Here is a 19,600-nt window from a genome sequence, read left to right as displayed (position 1 = left end):
AATGGACCAGGTGTCACATGATCCGGGAGGAGGATCACCAAAAGGGGCAACAAAGATGGGGTTCGCCCCAGTGCTGCTTGGCTCATCAGGCGGGCAGGTGGCGAGAATGCTGCCTGCCCTTGGATCGCCCGTAAGATAACCCACTATACTACATAACATTGTATGTAATAAACCTGCAGCAGTTTTTCCCAATACAAAATCTGTGTGGTGTGTACTTATTTGCATGCATGCTATGTGCTTGGGGGTGGGGAGTGTTGCCATGATGGTACTATGCGGCTGCCCGAGGCCACCGCAGGAGGACACTCAAGAGGGCGGCCCTCTAGTGGCATCTGGCACCCCACCCCCCCTCCTCCTGAGGGGGCAGGGACTCTGGTGGAGTCCCCTTCCTGGGCGCAGTGGGGGCCGCATCATGTCAGGTGAGCGAGGTGGGGTAAGGGGTATATAGGTCCCCCTCACCTCTCTGACGACATCTTTGTCACTCCGGACACGCCACAGCCGTTGCCTCGCGGGACACGCCATCTCCCACCCTACCGCTTACCCGGCGTGGATGGTGGTAGGAAGTATGGTTAAAATGTTGTAATCTTGTACTTTTTCGTTGCAGGCGGAATTACAGGGCGAACTGGAAGCAAATGGGAACAGAAGGGTACCTCTGCATGGCACATTGGGGTGCCAGAGCCCAGGAGCCCCAAGGGAGTTTCCTGGAAACCGTGTCAGCGCCCTGTTAGTAATTCGGGCAGTTGTGGGCCTGAACAACTGGGGGCTTACCTTGCTACGCTACGCCCTGAAAGGGGCGTGAGTAATAATGGACCAGGTGTCACGTGATCCGGGAGGAGGATCACCAGAAGGGGCAGCACAGATGGAGTTCGCCCCTTTGCTGCTTCGCTCATCAGGCGGGCAGGTGGCGAGAATGCTGCCTGCTCTTGGATCGCCTGTAAGATAACCCACCACATTACATAACGTTGTATGTGATAAACCTCCAGCAGTTTTTCCCAATACAAAATCTGTGTGGTGCGTACTTATTTGCATGCATGCTATGTGCTTGGGAGTGGGGAGTGTTGCTATGATGGTACTATCTTGTTTGCTTCATTATGTTTAGGCGTTTTTCAATGTTTTCCCTTTTCTTATCTATTTTTAGAAGTTTGGCATTTCCTGTGCCGTTTTCTTCTATGTTAAACATGTACAGCTTATATGGTTATTTATGGACGCTGAATTTTCCTCCTTTCCTATCGGGCTTTGTTGCGGGTAGACATTTCTAGCTTGCTGCTCTGAGCGGGTCACCTGATCTGGGATAGTATTTAACGCCTGTGTTTCGAAACCTTTTCATGTGACTTCTTTTGATTCCGTCATATCCATCGACCGTGCCATCGAGACGCCAAGCCCCGAGACGCTGTATTCTTTACAGACTCCAGTTCTTCTTTTATCATCTGACAATTCCTGTTCTAGAGCCCGAGACCCCGCCACACTCGGGGGAATGGGAATGGGAGCCCCGCCCCAGACTCGTTTTGGAGGGCGCGGAGCTACTACATGCCAGGTAAGCCTACCGACGCCTCGGGACACCCATAAGTTATGTTGGTTGTATTCTGTGACCGTCTTTGTTTGTTAATTTTTAGGGGACTATGTCAGGGCACAGGTCCTAAAAAAAGAAGCGGGGGGACGCTGTCACCAGAAGTGACGTCACAACCGGAAGTGACGTCACGACAAGAAGTGATGTCACAAAAGGTGCCTTGCACTAGCAGGCTCATTGCCTCCCCTCGCTCACCCCTTAGGTGCGATTGCATCTGTGAAGCCAGCGCGTGAGCAGCGTGCTGAGTGAGCTCCGATCTCGTTCCAGAGAGGCCAAAGAGTGAAGTCCAGCTGTTTGGCAGGGGGGACGGCGTCCACCCGGTAAAATAAGTCGGGGGACGCCGTCTACCCGCGTGGTACTCCGACTCGAGCCCTGGACTATGTTGAGAGTCTATGCCACATTAGTTTTTCTCTTGTTATTTGTATGATTTCCTATTTTTGTTTCATTGGCCATATGAAAATGTCTTGTCTTGATTAACTTGGACATTATCAGACAATCGGTAATTGAGTTACTTATTTCTGCCTTTCCCCTTATTTCTTAAAGGCCCCTATTCCGGCTTTGACCTCTTGATCCTTGTTTTTACCAGATGCCGGGCCTTTCCGGAACCAATAACTTTCCGATTTTATCTTTGATCCTATGCACCGTCGGGCTGGGTTGAGACGCTCACTATACATGAGGTAGCCATTCAGAACATCTTTGTCGGCCCATTTATTGTTTTGGGACCAAGACTTTCTTACATCAAGGTATGAGCAAGTGGATCCTTTATGGCTTGTTGCTTCTGCCTTGCATTAGCCTTGACTCTGTGGAACCTGCCAGCTGCTCCTTACCTCCGGACTCCACCCAGTCATTCGGCTAGGTCTTGAGAGCCATTCCTTGAAAGTCTTCAGACACAAGGGAGTGTTTAGATTAGCACGTTACTTTCTTTTCACTTTTTTGTGCACTACTTTTTGGTATGCGGTTAGAAGGTAAACATATCTGGCTCACTTCTGTTCACCTTTCATTGGGTTTATTCTTATTTCTCGTTGATGGTGATAGCTATTACTGCCTTTGGGCAGCCACTCGTTCATTCTCTTTTTTCACTATTCACTTTTCTGGCTTTGATACTGGAGCTATTTATCCATTTTTTAATTTTGCTCATTTGTCTGAAATGGTTGCTCTTATGTGGAGAAACATGTGGCATTGTATATTTTTCTGCTTGATAAAATAGATTCGTGGACCCCATTCCATAGCTGAGGTACATATATTTTGCTCTCCCGCCGAACTTCATGGTTTGTCCTTTGGATTACATCTAATTTGTGCCCTGAATAAGGAGATGGCTAGAATTTAGCCCTCACCGAAACGCGCGTCAGAACCGTGTCCGACAGGAACCATATGGTGGTATAGATTTATGAACCATTGAATACTCATTGTATATTTGATATCTTTTTCAATCAACCATTTATTGTTATTGATGCACTGTTAAACAACAGTGTTTGGAATTTGCTCTTGAGTTTACTGTCTCATCTGAGATTTTTTTTGGTTTAATTTAATTCATTGATTACTACAATACCACTGTCTTTTGATGTTTTGGTTCCTGTTTTTCCACATCCATGCAATTCTTTTTTTTGTGTGATTGTGTTAGTAAGACAGTAGTACGAATGAGATTTAGGTATGAATGATTGTGTAGAGTGTGTTAGGATGCAACAGGTATGATTATTTATTAATTGTCTTTGCCGTTATTATTCTTTGTTTTGGGGGGAACTTTATTTTCATTGGGTCCTGTAGGGATTCTATGAACTCTATATATATCCATGTAATTATGTTATTTGTGTGGTTTCCTATTTTTGTTGTACCCATACCTAAAAGTATTAGGCAAAAAACAACTAATGTTATTTGAAATTGTCATATGTTGAATAAATTAAATATATATTTTCCTTATTATTCTCATTATAGCTTATTTTCTATATATTTTCTTTGCTTGAAACATCTCTGATCTTGCTCCCCGTGTTAGGGTTTGACCTATAGCTTACCAGAGACGATTTGCTCAGATTTATTTCTAGGCAGGTGACCCCTCTCCCCGTTCGAGGGGGGGGGTTGTATTTAGGGACCGCGGGGCATTCAGGCTCCCCCCGTGGTCCCCAACAAAAATGACTTGGTGCTCTGGGTGGGACCAGGACACCCATTATTGTGGCTAAGGCCTGAAGGGTGGGGTCCCCAGGGTCAAAATCGTCTGGGCGAGGGGGGCCTTCTGTTGCCCTCAGTAACTTCTTCACTGCGGGATTGCTGAGAGCTAGCTCTTCGTTGCCCCTCCCATTTTCTCTACCACTCTGCAAACACCCCTCCTAGTACACTACTGTTTGGGGGATGAAGTTCACACAGCGGGGTTGCTAAGAGGTCTTCAGAGGCAACCCCCCTTTCTCCACCAATCTGCAAACGTGTCTCCTGGCACACTACTGCTTAGGGAATGAAGGCCTCTTGGATGCTGAGTGACATTGGGGGCCAAGAAGCCCTCCTGGGACTTTCTATAAGTCCTACACAGTGTGATTCCTAGGAGATGGTCAAAGGTTTGCCCCTTTCTACACCAATCTGCTAATGCATTACTACTTAAACCATAGAAATTCACTATAGTTTTATATATATATATATATATATATTACCTACTGGCGGTCGCCAGTAGGTATATATAGTTAGGATTTTTTCTCTATGGGATTTTTGAAAATTCTATGTCTAATAACTTTGGCGTTTGTGGACGGAATTGGCTGAAATTTTCTGGAAAATGGAACATTTTGTTTCTGAGCAGCCCCTGGAAATTTGGGGGGGTTCGTCAAGGGGGGGCCGAGAAAAAAGGGGGGTCCCAAAACGTGTTTTTAACATTGAGTTTTCCATAGGGCGGTTGGCCTCACTTTTAGCCCGAACGGCTGAATGGATTTCCACGAAACTTGGCAAAATTGTAGGGACTGGTAGCCCGATGTGCCTTTGCTAGGTCTCAATATATGTGCTTCAGTGGATTTTGAGAAATTAACGTTTAAAAAAAGATATATATCTGTAAGCGCGCTCTGGGCAGCGCTCCGGTTCGCGGACTTTACGCATAACGGAACTTCGCGAAGCGAAGCTGATTGGCTCTCCGGTGTCTGTCAACATTCTAAACAGTCCGGAGCGGCCGCCATCTTGTCTCTCTGTAGGATCGAGAGACAAGAGGAGGCCAAAACAAAGGGGGAAATGACCATAAGGGGGCATAGTAGATCCTCCCTGACCCCCTAGGTTTAATGTGGAGGCTTTAAAAGGGCCCCGCGGGGCAAAAAAAAAAAAAAAATTTTTTTGTTTTTTTTGCGTGGGTAGCGCCCGGTTCGCGAACCGGGAAGCGTTCTGGGCAGCGTACTATAAGGAAAAAAGAATGATAGACTTTTCAAATACTGTATGTTAATTGATTATTGGTTTTGTTGATTATTTTTTAATTTTTTTTATTTTTTAAGCAATTATTTATTATTGTGATTGTGTTTGAAAATGTAATAACATTTCTAACATTTAACTAGTTTATGAATTACATATAAAAATGATTAAAGACTCAAACAATTTTTTAATATTACATACAATTTTATTTTTCGGATTGTTTTTCAAAATTTAATAGAACGTCTAGCATTTGACTGTCCGATATGTCCTCTTGTTGAGTGAACATAAGTTCCCACATTTGACCGTCATCATAATGAAGTAAATGATCCACAGATTCTACACATTGAACTAATTCATGGTCCCGTGATTCATCCATGAAATCTGAGTCATCATTGTCCTCAATATCTTTTTCTGTGTTGTTCTCAGAACAATTTCGAAGGAAACATTCTGCTCACCTTCCATTTTATTGCTGTAATTTGCATAAAAAATAAATATATCAGTAGAGATAGGGCACTGTTGGGTTTAAGTTCAGACAGGTACTTGTGAGTTTATAACAGAGAAGTAATCTATGGGCACTGTATGGTTTCAGGCGTGAAGTAGTACTATTAAAAAGTGCCTGTGAAGAAGCCTAAGTAAATTCATAATTATACCACAGAAACCTAAATCAATCCATAATTATAATAAAGAAGCCTTTCTCAATGTCTAACTCTTACAGAGGGATAGTATATAACTATCTGAAAATGTTTTCAAATTTATAAAATAATATCTCACCTTCTAAAAAGAAGTTTAAGTTGTGAGTGAAAATGATCTTGCAATGTAGTTCAGGAAGTAGTAGTCAAAATGGCTGTGTTTCTCTCTCTTCCTTTATATATATTCAGGTACATAGCCAATCAAATGTCAGGTAAAAAAAGTAGAAAATGAAAGTAACATTTTAATTGGTTGTCAATTCCAACACTTCAGATGTGTTTTGTGAAGTAATTTACCTCAGGGTATTTAGAGAGGTCTACAGGCTAAATGGTTAAATGGAATTTCAATCAAATTTGTGAAAATGGTAGGCATTGGTATGTAGTATGAGCTAATCTATATTTGGTGAAATTGTCTCCAGTCGCTTTTCTGTAAACTACTTTCCCACCTTTTTTGATGGTGCGCTTCCCAGGGAGCGACCCGGTACGCGAACTGGTGAGGGCCCCGGTTCGCGAACCTTAAGCGTTACGGGAGTCCACCATTTTGTGTTTCGGTCGAATTAAGATACAAGATGGAGGGCAAATAATGTTCAGAATGGGTAGAAGGGGGCACGGTAGACTTATCTTGACCCCCTAGGTTTTCTGAGGGTGGCTGAGGAGGCCCATATGTGCGAAAAAAAAACCATTTTTTTAAAAATTTAGCGAGGTTAGCTCCCGGTTCGCGTACCGGGTAGCGCCCCAGGGAGCGTACTTTGTTGAAAATTAGTGAAAAATGTTAGAGTAAAATAATAATTGTGAGTGATCAGATGTAGGGTAGCTCTGAGAAGAGCTTTTGGGTTTATGGTACATTTAGGTACTTATAAGTAGGTACCAATGCACAGTCTTAAATTCAGAATGAAAATTCTGTTGCCCTCATCTGAGAAGTGAACTCCATCTCCTCTGTAGATATCTTGCATGTAGTAACGCAAGTTATTGTTGTACAGGGAGCCCATTCCATGGTCTCTCATGTAAGCTGAAACAGATTTGTTTACATGCTTCCTCGACTTCTCAATTTGTGGACAAAATTGGTTTGACCACCTCCATTTCTGTCTTTGGCATATATTTGAATATACCAAGGCAGTCTGAGGAAAAAGTGCCATCAATTGCTCAAAGGTGTCCTTTAAAAGCATTTCCAGACCTACCCCAGTCAAAGTGCCCAAATCATTACCTCCACAGTGCACAATTAACAGGTCAGGTTTTGGCAAATGCATAAAGGTTTTCACCAATGGTATCCATTGGTGACATTTTAATCCTCTGTGGCCAAACCACTTAATTTCCACATCTTGTAGATTGAGGTTAGGTAAATTCCTGTTCTCAGCATACCTCTGAGCCCAATAGATGTAACTATGTCCAACAATCCAGACAGAAAACATGGTGAGAGAAGCTTCTCCTGCAGTCAGATGAAGTGTGGCAATGAAATGGCAGTTGAAAAAATAAGAGTTTAAAATGAAAAAAACTGTGGAGTTTCTGTTTTAATGAAGCAGTAACAGTGATTGGTGGATTTTGATTGCTGAAAACAGAAAGTTAGGGTGCATGGATGAGTTGTTTGAAAGATGTATTTTGAGTGGTCAAGAAAATCATTAAATGAAAGAATGCACTGGATATGAGGTGCACTGAGAGTTCAGAGTTCAATTGCAACATTGTTGTGTGAACTTGCAAACCCCAGAGGTCTTCCAAGAGGTGGTTGCCATGCAGAAAAGGCATGAAATGGCAGAGGGGGGAAGGGTTTTGATTTGAAAAAAGTGAGGGAAGAGTTTTGATTGGGTGACATGAGAGATATGTGTGAAGAATTACAGCATTTCTGTGCTTTTGATAGCTGCAGACTCTGGAGTGCATACCTTTTGCTCTGCTGAAGACAAATTGGTGTGTTTCTGAGACTGTTTTGAAACTCAAAGTATTTGCTAAGGTGAGAAAAGATTTCTTTAATTTAGATAGAGAATAGTGTGCTTTAAGGAGAAAATTATGAAGAAAGTTGTGTTCTTCAAATGTTGCTTTGTCTCAAGTGTTTTACAAATAGATTTTGTTTCTTTGAGAAAATGTAATTGGAGAAAATGTGAAGTATTAGTACTGACAGGGTGTTATTGTGCATAGGAGCTGTGGAGTCTTTTCAAATTATGATTTGAAAATCGTTTTTGAGGAAAATGAATGGTTATAATATCTATGACAAGGACATAATGGTGTATGCTTCATTATAAGGCAATTGAGTGTCTCTGATGTTATGTTTCCCATTTTAATGTAAGACCTTTCTCTGTGGAGCATATTGCTTGTAAATATGCTCCCACCTGTGCATGGCAAATTTAGATTTTGAATGATTGTGTTACATAGCTTTGTTAAAAGTGACCCAACCATGCTGCAAAGGCAATCAAAAAACGCTTTTATGTGTCTTAAGGACATTTTAAGTCATTTCCCTATGTGCAGTGTTTTCAAATTATGATTTGAAAATCGTTTTTGGGGAAAAGGAATGGTTTGTAAATTTATGACAAGGATATAATGGTGTATGCTTCTTTATAAGGCATTTCAGTGTCTCTGATGTCATTTTTCCCATATTACATTAAAAGACCTTTCCCCGTGGGGCACATTCCTTGTAAATATGCTCCCACCTGTGCATGGCAAATTTAGATTTTGAATGTTTGTGTTACATAGCTATGTTAAAAGTGACCCAACCATGCTGGAAAGGCAATCAAAAAACGCTTTCATGTGTCTTAAGGACATTTTAAGTCATTTCCCTATGTGCAGTGTTTTCAAATTATGATTTGAAAATCGTTTTTGGGGAAAAGGAATGGTTTGTAAATTTATGACAAGGATATAATGGTGTATGCTTCTTTATAAGGCATTTCAGTGTCTCTGATGTCATTTTTCCCATTTTACATTAAAAGACTTTTCCCCGTGGGGCACATTCCTAGTAAATATGGTCCCACCTGTGCATGGTAAATTTAGATTTTGACTGTTTGAGTTACATAGCCATGTTAAAAGTGACCCAAAAACTTGCAAAGGCTTTAAAAAAACACTTTCATGTGTCTTAAGGACATTTTAAGTCATTTCCCCCCGGGTGCAGTGTTTTCAAATTATGACTTGAAAATCGTTTTTGACGTAAAGGAATGTTGTTAAAATTTATGTGCGCCATATGCCCCCAAATTTCTTTTTCAGGGGTGCAGCAGGGTGTTCTTGAGACACCCCTGCACCTTTGGAAAAATTCCTAATTTGCGATGAGCTAATTGCTAATCGCAAATTGCACCTTCATTCCTATGGGCCTCCTGGCCCATGGAAATGAATGGGTAATTTGCAATTAGCAATTTGCTCATTGCAAATTAGGAATGGTAAAGAATCGCTATTTATTCCTTAAAATTCGCTATTTTGGAAATGCAAAATAGTTTGATGATACATATGGCGGTTCATCTCTAACAAGATAAGAAGCTTAGGGATACATTTATGATGACTGGCGCAATGAAGTGGACATCACTTACTTCATTGGTAGAGCTTTACATGTATTATCTCCTCTGTATTCTTCGTCAAGCGTAACTTTCATCTGCAATCCTGAGTAGGCCTCACCTTAAACAAACCTCTGGATAGGGCACACCTTATCGTCATCCTGAATTAATCATTTAAAATGCTAGGGACAGATTTATGATAGGTGTATGCCTCTTTTGCGCCACTGTGCGTCACTTTTGTGATGCAGCGGCGGTGCAAAAGATTTGCTATGAGGCGACAAAATTACAAATTGATGCATTTAGGCAGATGTGTCATGGTGTAAAAAACACCGTGCCACATGAAACTGATGCAGCAGTGATGCAAAAGATGCACCATGTTGCAAGACAGGCCTCACTTGGGGCCATATGTATGAAGCTAATTAGCATTTGCAAAGGTCGAAGTTCTGTGAATTTTGGCCTTTGCGAATGCTAATTAGACAAATGGTATGTATCAAACAAGTTTGATGCAAAATAAGGAATAGCAAAATTTGCTATTCTTTATTTTGCGATTGCACTGAAGGATTTGCAAATTTTGTGATTTCTTAAATGCAATGTATCAAACAAAAAATATGCAAAAAATGCCATTAAGGATTTGCAAATTACCACCAACTTCTAGTTGGTGGTATTTTGCGAATTCTTTTCAAAAAGCTTTTTTTCCAAAAAACAAAAGGTGCCATATGACGCCCATACATGCCCTTAGGGCATGTATGTGCGCCATATGCCCCCAAATTTCTTTTTCAGGGGGTGCAGCAGGGTGTTCTTGAGACACCCATGCACCCTTGGAAAAATTCCTAATTTGCGATGAGCTAATTGCTAATCGCAAATTGCACCTTCATTCCTATGGGCCTCCTGGCCCATGGAAATGAATGAGTAATTTGCAATTAGCAATTTGCTCATTGCAAATTAGGAATGGTAAAGAATCGCTATTTATTCCTTAAAATTCGCTATTTAGGAAATGCAAAATAGTTTGATGATACATATGGCAGTTCATCTCTAACAAGATAAGAAGCATAGGGATAGATTTATGATGACTGGCACAATGAAGTGGACATTACTTACTTCATTGGTAGGCCTTTACATGTATTATCTCCTCTGTATTGTTCATCAAGTGTAACTTTGATCTGAAATCCTGAGTAGGCCTCACCTTAAACAAACCTCTGGATAGGCCACACCTTATCGTCATCCTGAATTAATCATTTAAAATGCTAGGGACAGATTTATGATAGGTGTATGCCTCTTTTGCGACACTGTGCGTCACTTTTCTGATGCAGCGGCGGTGCAAAAGATTTCCTATGAGGCGACAAAATTACAAATTGATGCATTTAGGCAGATGTGTCATGGTGTAAAAAAAACGTGCCACATGAAACCGATGCAGCAGTGATGCAAAAGATGCACCATGTTGCAAGACAGGCCTCACTTGGGGCTATATGTATCAAGCTAATTAGCATTCGCAAAGGCCTAAATTCTGCGAATTTCAGCCTTTGCGAATGCTAATTAGACAAATGGTATGTATCAAACAAGTTTGATGCAAAATAAGGAATAGCAAAATTTGCTATTCCTTATTTTGCGATTGCACTGAAGGATTTGCAAATTTTGCGATTCTTTAAATGCAATGTATCAAACAAAGAATATGCAAAAAATGCCATTAAGGTTTTGCAAATTACCACCAACTTCTAGTTGGTGTTAATTTGCGAATTCTTTTCAAAAAGCTTTTTTTCCAAAAAACAAAAGGTGCCATATGACGCCCATACATGCCCTTAGGGCATGTATGTGTGCCATATGCCCCCAAATTTCTTTTTGAGGGGTGCAGCAGGGTGTTCTTGAGACACCCCTGCACCCTTGGAAAAATTCCTAATTTGCGATGAGCTAATTGCTAATCGCAAATTGCACCTTCATTCCTATGGGCCTCCTGGCCCATGGAAATGAATGGGTAATTTGCAATTAGCAATTTGCTCATTGCAAATTAGGAATGGTAAAGAATCGCTATTTATTCCTTAAAATTCGCTATTTAGGAAATGCTAAATAGTTTGATGATACATATGGCGGTTCATCTGTAACAAGATAAGAAGCTTAGGGATACATTTATGATGACTGGCGCAATGAAGTGGACATTACTTACTTCATTGGTAGGCCTTTACATGTATTATCTCCTCTGTATTCTTCATGAAGCGTAACTTTAATCTGCAATCCTGAGTAGGCCTCACCTTAAACAAACCTCTGGATAGGCCACACCTTATCGTCATCCTGAATTAATCATTTAAAATGCTAGGGACAGATTTATGATAGGTGTATGCCTCTTTTGCGCCACTGTGCGTCACTTTTGTGATGCAGCGGTGGTGCAAAAGATTTGCTATGAGGCGACAAAATTACAAATTGATGCATTTAGGCAGATGTGTCATGGTGTAAAAAAACGTGCCACATGAAACCGATGCAGCAGTGATGCAAAAGATGCACCATGTTGCAAGACAGGCCTCACTTGGGGCCATATGTATCAAGCTAATTACCTTTCGGAAAGGTCACAATTCTGCGAATTTCGGCCTTTGCGAATGCTAATTAGACAAATGGTATGTATCAAACAAGTTTGATGCAAAATAAGGAATAGCAAAATTTGCTATTACTTATTTTGCGAATGCACTGAAGGATTTGCAAATTTTGCGATTCCTTAAATGCAATGTATCAAACAAAAAATATGCAAAAAATGCCATTAAGGATTTGCAAACTACCACCAACTTCTAGTTGGTGGTAATTTGCGAATTCTTTTCAAAAAGCTTTTTTTCCAAAAAACAAAAGGTGCCATATGACGCCCATACATGCCCTTAGGACATGTATGTGCGCCATATGCCCCCAAATTTCTTTTTCAGGGGTGCAGCAGGGTGTTCTTGAGACACCCCTGCACCTTTGGAAAAATTCCTAATTTGTGATGAGCTAATTGCTAATCGCAAATTGCACCTTCATTCCTATGGGCCTCCTGGCCCATGGAAATGAATGGGTAATTTGCAATTAGCAATTTGCTCATCGCAAATTAGGAATGGTAAAGAATCGCTATTTATCCCTTAAAATTCGCTATTTAGGAAATGCAAAATAGTTTGATGATACATATGGCGGTTCATCTGTAACAAGATAAGAAGCTTAGGGATAGATTTATGATGACTGGTGCATCACCAGGGATGTGCCAGTCATCCTGCGCCACTGTTCCGCCACCCATGGTGTGCTGCATTTACAATGCGGCGCAGCATGGGGCAAAAATGGCACAGATGCGTGACGCATCTGTGCCGTAAAGGTGGCGCATTGCTGGAGTTGTATCGCAAGTGCGATGCAGCTCCAGCAAGGCTCAGGGGTGCCCCATCTCCACAATGTTGTGTCAAGACCTATGCCTGCTTAAAGCAGGCGCAGGGTTTTGACACAGCTTTTTCCTATCTGATTGTAAATGCGGCACACCATGGGTGGCAGAGCAGTGGTGCACGTTAACTGGTGCATGCCTGGGGATGTGCCATTTAACATAAATCTGCCCCTTTACATTTAAGTATGTGCAGGGGACACAGAGTCGGTGAGGCTTATCCAAGGTTAAGAAGAGATGAGTCCTGTTCACTGAAAAATTAGACATAGGCTTCACCTGCTCAGCATCGCTGGACATGGCTAAATAATAGCTGCAAAATGTTACTCTTGTTAAACAATTTTACTATTATAATCTCTGAGATTTGTCTCTTACTCTGCAACATCTCATTGTTGTTATCTTTCTTTAAAGATAAAGACAACATCAACATGAGCGACAATCAGCAATCAGTTGATTTCGACCTCATCATTGAACTCGTAATTGAAACATCAGTGGATGTTGATCCCTTGGATGATTTAAATCCTGAGGATGAAGAAGAACGTGATGAGGATGCAGATTTGTCCGAATTATATGACATAGGGTGGGAAGCTGACCTGCTTGAGCCTATGGAACTATAAACAATTATTTTTAAAATTTACAATAAATGAAAAGTAAAAATGTAAACTGTTTAATTTTAAATTAAACACACCTTCAAAAACAGGTTATGTGTAGTGTCTTCAATAAAATATTAAAATATGCTCATAAAATTAGATCAGATTCACATATAAAACAGGACAGGTAAATGAAGAAGAATTCCATTTCTTTTCTGCTATTTCTGTATTCTAAATTTGCCAAAGCACTAAAAAATATTATATGTAAAAATTTTAAGTAGTGTGTTAAGTTTTTGTTGACTGTTATTGATTTACTGTTTGGTAATAGTGGTTAATAACATTTTTTATTATATTTTACCACAGATTCAACTGCAGATAATTTCAAATTTTGAGAATGCCAACTAAGGAGAGAATGAGAAAGGCTACAAAACGTCAAAGACAGCAGGTCCATCATTTACAGCAGCAGTCCTCTACAAAAAAAAATCGTCAAGTCACCAAGAAAGCACCGGGTAAGAGTACAAAAACATTCATAAGAAATATTTGTAGTAAAAAAAATATTACTACCGAAAATGTTTCAGTCCAGAAAAAGAGAAGCAATTCAAACGGAAAGGAAAGGCCAATCAAAAATGTTACTGCTAGAGCAAGAGATAACTCTGTGCATGATAGTAGAAGGAAACAACAGTTTAGGGACATTCGTAAACAAATGTTCCGCAACAGGATAATTGGCAATTTGTTAAAAAATATTAAGAAAGGTCAACAGAAAGTGCTTTTTTATAAGAGGAAAAAAAAAGTTGAGAAAGTTATTGATCAGGCATTTGAAATTAAACGTAAGTTATTTATTTTGATAATCAATAGAATTAGGAAGCTAAACAAGGCAATTTATGATTTCAAAAGAAATAGTAGATGGAAGAGAATAGTTGATCGTAGTAATTTTTGTGAAGTTTTTTCTGGAGAATGGATGCATAGTTCAAGCTGTGAGGCATTTTTTAATGAGGAGAGTTATTTCCAGGATAATGATTTGGTGCATGCAGTTGACACCAGTGGTCGTGCTTATGAAGTGAAAGATGGTTGTCCAGTTGAAAAAGAAAAACTTGTGACAACAGAGGCAGAAGAGGTGTTAGGCAATGAGGTTTTAGGAAGACGTGCTAAGGGTCCTGTGTACACCTGGAAGTGTAGTAGTATTTGCAGTGTGCGACAGGATTCCATCAATTTGCTTTGTGATTTTGTACGGTCATTTAATAAGAAAAGTTTGAAGCAGAAAATGAGGTTGTTGCAAGAATTAGATCCTTGCAGAGTGAGAGAAGTGACAGGTTTGCATGGTCATTCACTGGCTTGTCTTTCCAGGAGAGTATGCCAGAGTGTTTTTCATCATTTCAGGATGCTAGCAGTGCATCATAATAAAGTGAGGAAATTAGTTAGAATGTTGTATTATGCTAAGAGTCCAGCAATTATGCTTAAACAATTATGCGCTGCTCTTTTGCATGGTTCTGAAATAGATGTGAAGAATATATGTGAAGAAATTGAGTTTTGTTACTTTGGAAGTAAAGAGGAGAATGTTGAAATTGACCAAGAAGAAGCGGGTAATGTGGAAGATAGTGTACAGGTTTCCAGTACAGATAATTTCCAGAGGGAAATTGCGACGTTTCAGGTCAAATCAAGTGAGAGGCCAAATTTCACTTGTGTGTGTTGTCGACGCACTTATTATAAGAATCAGACTAAGTTAGTGGATTTATATGCAAAAAGTGAAAGGGAAAATAATAGTGAATGGAAGGATTTCACAACATACTTGATGGTAGAAAATTGTTTTGATTTGGGATTGGATCAACGTGTGTGTATTTATTGTTGTTGCAAATTAAAGCAAAACCAGATGCCTGCTAAAGCAGTTCATAATAATCTGGAATTGGTTGAGATTCCTTCTGAATTGAAGGATTTAAATACTTATGAATCTATTTTGATTCAAAGTATCCATCCCTTTCAGGCTATTGTAAGAATGGAGCCAAAGACAGGGAAATTGCCTCCATCAGATTTACAGAGAGGATTAAAGGGAAGAGTTGTTTATTTGCCTCTAGATTTGAAGAAAAACATTAACACAATTGGAGTAGAAAAAGTGGAAGAGGAACCTCTGGTTATCTTAGTTAATGGGGTTCCGACAAAGAATAAGAAAATATGGCAAGATTTAGTGGATGTTAGGAAAGTTAAAAAGGCAACATTGTATTTGAAAAAAAATAATAAATACTATAAGAATGTATATGTTGCAGAAGAGGAAGTAAGTGAGGAAGAGGATAGCGATTTGTGTGCTGGTCAAATTGAGAAAGTAGAACCCTCTACTAGTGAAGAAATATATGAACATTATAGTGTTCATCCTTTGCATTCCAAGGAAGTCATGGGGAATGCTATTGAGTTGTTTCAAATGAAACAAGCCAAAGGGAGTCCCATTAGTGTTTGGGAGGAAAGTTTGGAAGCTCGGTGTTTCCCACAGCTTTTTCCAACAGGTCAGGGAGGAAGATATGATGAGCGACCTCATCAAATTCCTGCTTCTGAATACCGGACTTTGCGATTGTATGCAGGAGATGCTAGGTTTCGACAATGCATTCCCTATTTGTTTCATCTCCTGTTTGAAAGCAATCTGTCTGGACTGTCATATGCAGTGAACCACATCTTGAAAAGTGGTATACACATGCAAAACATCTCGGCAAGTGACTTTATGGATAAAGTCAATGTCCAAGACAGTATTTTGGATTCTCACCTGATTAATCTCATGGCGTGTCAGCGTGGTACTAATGAGTACTGGTACCGTCGTCATGGTGATTTAAAATGTATGCTGAGGAACTTAGGAACTCCCACATGGTTCCTCACTCTGAGCTGTGCCGAGTATGGCTGGGAAGACTTACTTGAATTTCTACGAGAGGCAAATGCTAACGTAGAAAACATCGAATTCAAGACACCCGGAGAACTGTGCTCTTTGGATCCAGTCAATGTATGTAGGTACTTCAATCATAGATTTGAAGCTATGATGTCTTTCATCATGAATAAGAAGAATCCACCTCTTGGAGAGGTGTTGGATTTCTTCTGGAGAAAGGAGTACCAAGCAAGAGGTGCTCCTCATATACATATGTTGCTGTGGATCAAGGATGCACCTAAATTTGGAACGGATCCAGAAGACTCAGTGATGAGTTTTATACAAGAGTATTCTACGTGTGCTGTTCCAAACGCAAAGGAGAAGAAAAGCCTAAGAGAAAAAGTTCTGCGTTTCCAAAGCCATCGATGTGGAAAGTACTGTTGTCGTAAATTCCGAAACAAGGACAAGTTCTACACCAAATGTCGTTTCGGCTTTCCACGACCGGTGATTTCTAAAGGAAGAGTAAACAGTTTGATGTCTTCGCTGTGACATAATGTGATGAAGAAATCACCTAAAAACACATACAATTTGAAGAGGAACGAAGAGTCCAAGTACATCAACTACTACAACCCGGTGATTTTGTCCATGTGGAATGCTAACATGGATATACAGTTTGTGGCTGATAACTGTATGGCTGTGGCTCGGTATGTGACGTCTTACATCACCAAAAAAGAGAAGACAGAATTGAAGGATATGTGGGAGGACATTTCCCATGAAAAGAGCCTCAGCAAGAAGTTGTACAGTTTCAGTCTGAAGATGTTGTTGCATCGAGAAATTGGAGCGTACGAATGTTCTGACCGGTTGTCTTCAGCAAGTCTCTATGCCAAGTCCAGGAGTATCATTTGGGCGAGTCTTGGTCTTGCTGCAACGCGTAATCGAGTTCTCAAACCTGTGCGGGAAATTGAGTATTTGGCGGAAAAGGAGCCAAACAGTACCGACATTTTGAAGACCAACATGTTGGATACATATTATCCAAATCGAAGCATTCACCTCGAGAATGTTTGTTTATATGAGGTTCTTCAAAATTACATATTCAAGAGGAACATCAAAGAAGATACTGAGAAAGGAGTGTATGCTGTAATAGGAAGTGAGGGATGTCTGGTCAAGCAAAGAAAATGCCACTTGGTAAACCATCGAAAATTGAGTGGCGAATCTCCTGAAAAAAAGGAGTTTTTCTATTTAGCACTTTTGCAACTTTTCAAGCCTTGGCGTGCAGAAGAGGAACTGCTTGGAGATTTTCTCTGTTACGAAGACTCTTTCAATGCCGCCAAGGAGACCATAGAATGTCCTGCTTTTCCCAAATATGTAGAAATGTTGAATGCGGAAATTGAGCAGGAAGCAATGATTGCAGCCGAGATTGCCAGAGACAGTTCTCAGGACAGTCAGAGTTCTGCTTCATTGAGTCAGGATCCACTAGGAGGACCTGTTATCGAAAATGAAGCTGCCACTGCTATGAATGAAGTGGAAAGAGCCATGGCACATGCTCAGGAGGATGCGGTTAACTCAGAAGAGTTGGAAAGACAACTCAACGTTGAGCAGAGGAAAATATATGACGAAGTTACCATGCAAATTGATCATGGATTAAGTCATGACAAGAAAGAGTGCTCATGTACGTCGTTGAAGCCTGTCCGACTGTACGTGAGTGGAGAAGCGGGAACTGGAAAAAGTTTCCTTATTAAAGTAATTTCATGTTATTTGCAGGAAAGGACAGAGTCATCGCTGTCTTGTGTTGTCACCGCTCCAACTGGACTGGCAGCACATAACATTAAAGGGATTACTTTACATCGTTTACTGATGCTGCCAGTGGAGCATGACAACAAATTACAATATCACAAGCTATCTGGAGATGCTTGTTTTGAAGTTTCAAGAATCTTGAGGAAAATGAAACTTCTTATCATTGACGAAGTTAGCATGGTTTCCAATGTCATGCTTGCCTTTGTGCATTTGAGAATGCAAGAAGTTCTCAAAACAGAGTATGATGTGTTATTTGGTGGCAAACACATCATTGTTTTCGGAGATCTTCTGCAGCTGACACCAGTGAAAGGGCAACCTGTGTTCAAAATGCTCACGCATGAAGATACCAGGAAGTACCTAGGCAGCATTGGCAACGTCAATATATGGTTAAACTTCAATTATGCTGAACTGCATGAAAATATGCGTCAGGCGAAGGATGAAGTTTACAAGACTATTCTACAAGATGTTAGAATTGGAAAAGTGACCGAGCATGGGAAAGAAGCTTTACATGCACGATTACTGTCAAATTTATATCCAGAACAAGATGTTTTGCCTGAGAATATTTTTCAGAAAATTACTGAGAAGAAATCTGGAATATGTTTGATGCCAACTCTTGCAGAAAGTGCCAAATTCAACAACAAAATGTTGCATTTAGAAAAGCAAGAGATTGTGAAACTGGAAGCTATTGACAGAGTAGAGCATATGGGATCAACAATTATTTTGTCTGAGAATCTGAAAACAAAATTGGATTCATTAGAGAAGAGTATATCTAAAACTGCAGGTTTTGAAAAGACTCTGAATGTGTGCTTGAACTGCCGTATAATTTTAAGAAGGAATTTACATGTTGAAAGAGGTCTGGTAAATGGATCAATGGGTAATGTTGTTGATTTTGTGAAATACAGAAATAGAGATGGAATTGAATTTTTTAAAATTAAATTTGATGGCATTGAGGAAGTACAGCTAATTGGTCGTTGTTCTGCTAGATTTTTGCTTGTAAAAGACTTATATGTTCGCCGTAAGCAGTTTCCTGTTTGCTTGGCATATGCGGTGACAATCCATAAATCGCAAGGTTTAAGTGTAGACAGTGCATTGGTGAATATTGGCAGTTCTGTGTTCAAGGAGGGTATGGCATATGTGGCATTGTCACGAGTTAGAACTTTATCGGGATTGTACTTGATTGAGTGTGATGTCACAAACATTTGTGCGGATCTAGATTGTGTTAAGGAATACAATAGGTTAAGAAGAGAGTATGCGCCACATTTGCCTCAATATCCTTTGTTTGAGAAACGTGTGGTAGGCCGGAAACGAAGAAATGTGACCAATACTAGGGAGGTTGTAGCAAAAAGACGAAAAGTCGATGAACCTGAAATTATAAGCAGAAACAAAAAGGATTCTGTTGAAGATGTTGTTGGTTTTCAATTTGAAAACAGTTCTGGTGTCAACTGCTATGCTAATGTAGTGGTTAATGTTTTGTTTTCTCTAGAAAATGTAAAAGAAGAGATTGTGGTCAATTCTGATCAAAGATTTTGCAGTTTGTTAAATTCTGTCTTAGAAAAATGTAGCACTGATAGAACAAACATAGAAAGTGTGTCTGAAATTCGAAATCTGTTAGACAGATGTTCAGGCCAAACACAATTCTCTCAAAATATTCAGCAAGATTGTCAGGAGTTTTTAATGTATATGCTTGATGTATTGCATGCTGAAGGTGTAGATGTAGATCAGCTGTTTGGGCTTTCTTATCAATGGCAGCATGACTGCGAGAACTGTATGGTATCAAGTACTACTAGTGTAGACTCAGAAAGATTTATATATTTAACTTTGCCAGACATTAAATCAGTCTCCTTTAATAAGCTAGTAAAAGCAGCTGATCACAACATGGAGTGTAGCCAATGTAAATCTGAAATGATGTCCACATTATTTA

The sequence above is a fragment of the Lissotriton helveticus genome, chromosome 11 (genome assembly GCF_964261635.1).
Source record: "Lissotriton helveticus chromosome 11, aLisHel1.1, whole genome shotgun sequence".
NCBI classification, from domain to species: domain Eukaryota; kingdom Metazoa; phylum Chordata; class Amphibia; order Caudata; family Salamandridae; genus Lissotriton; species Lissotriton helveticus.
The sequence above is the reverse complement of the archived record's forward strand: the minus strand, read 5'-3'. Positions refer to the sequence as shown.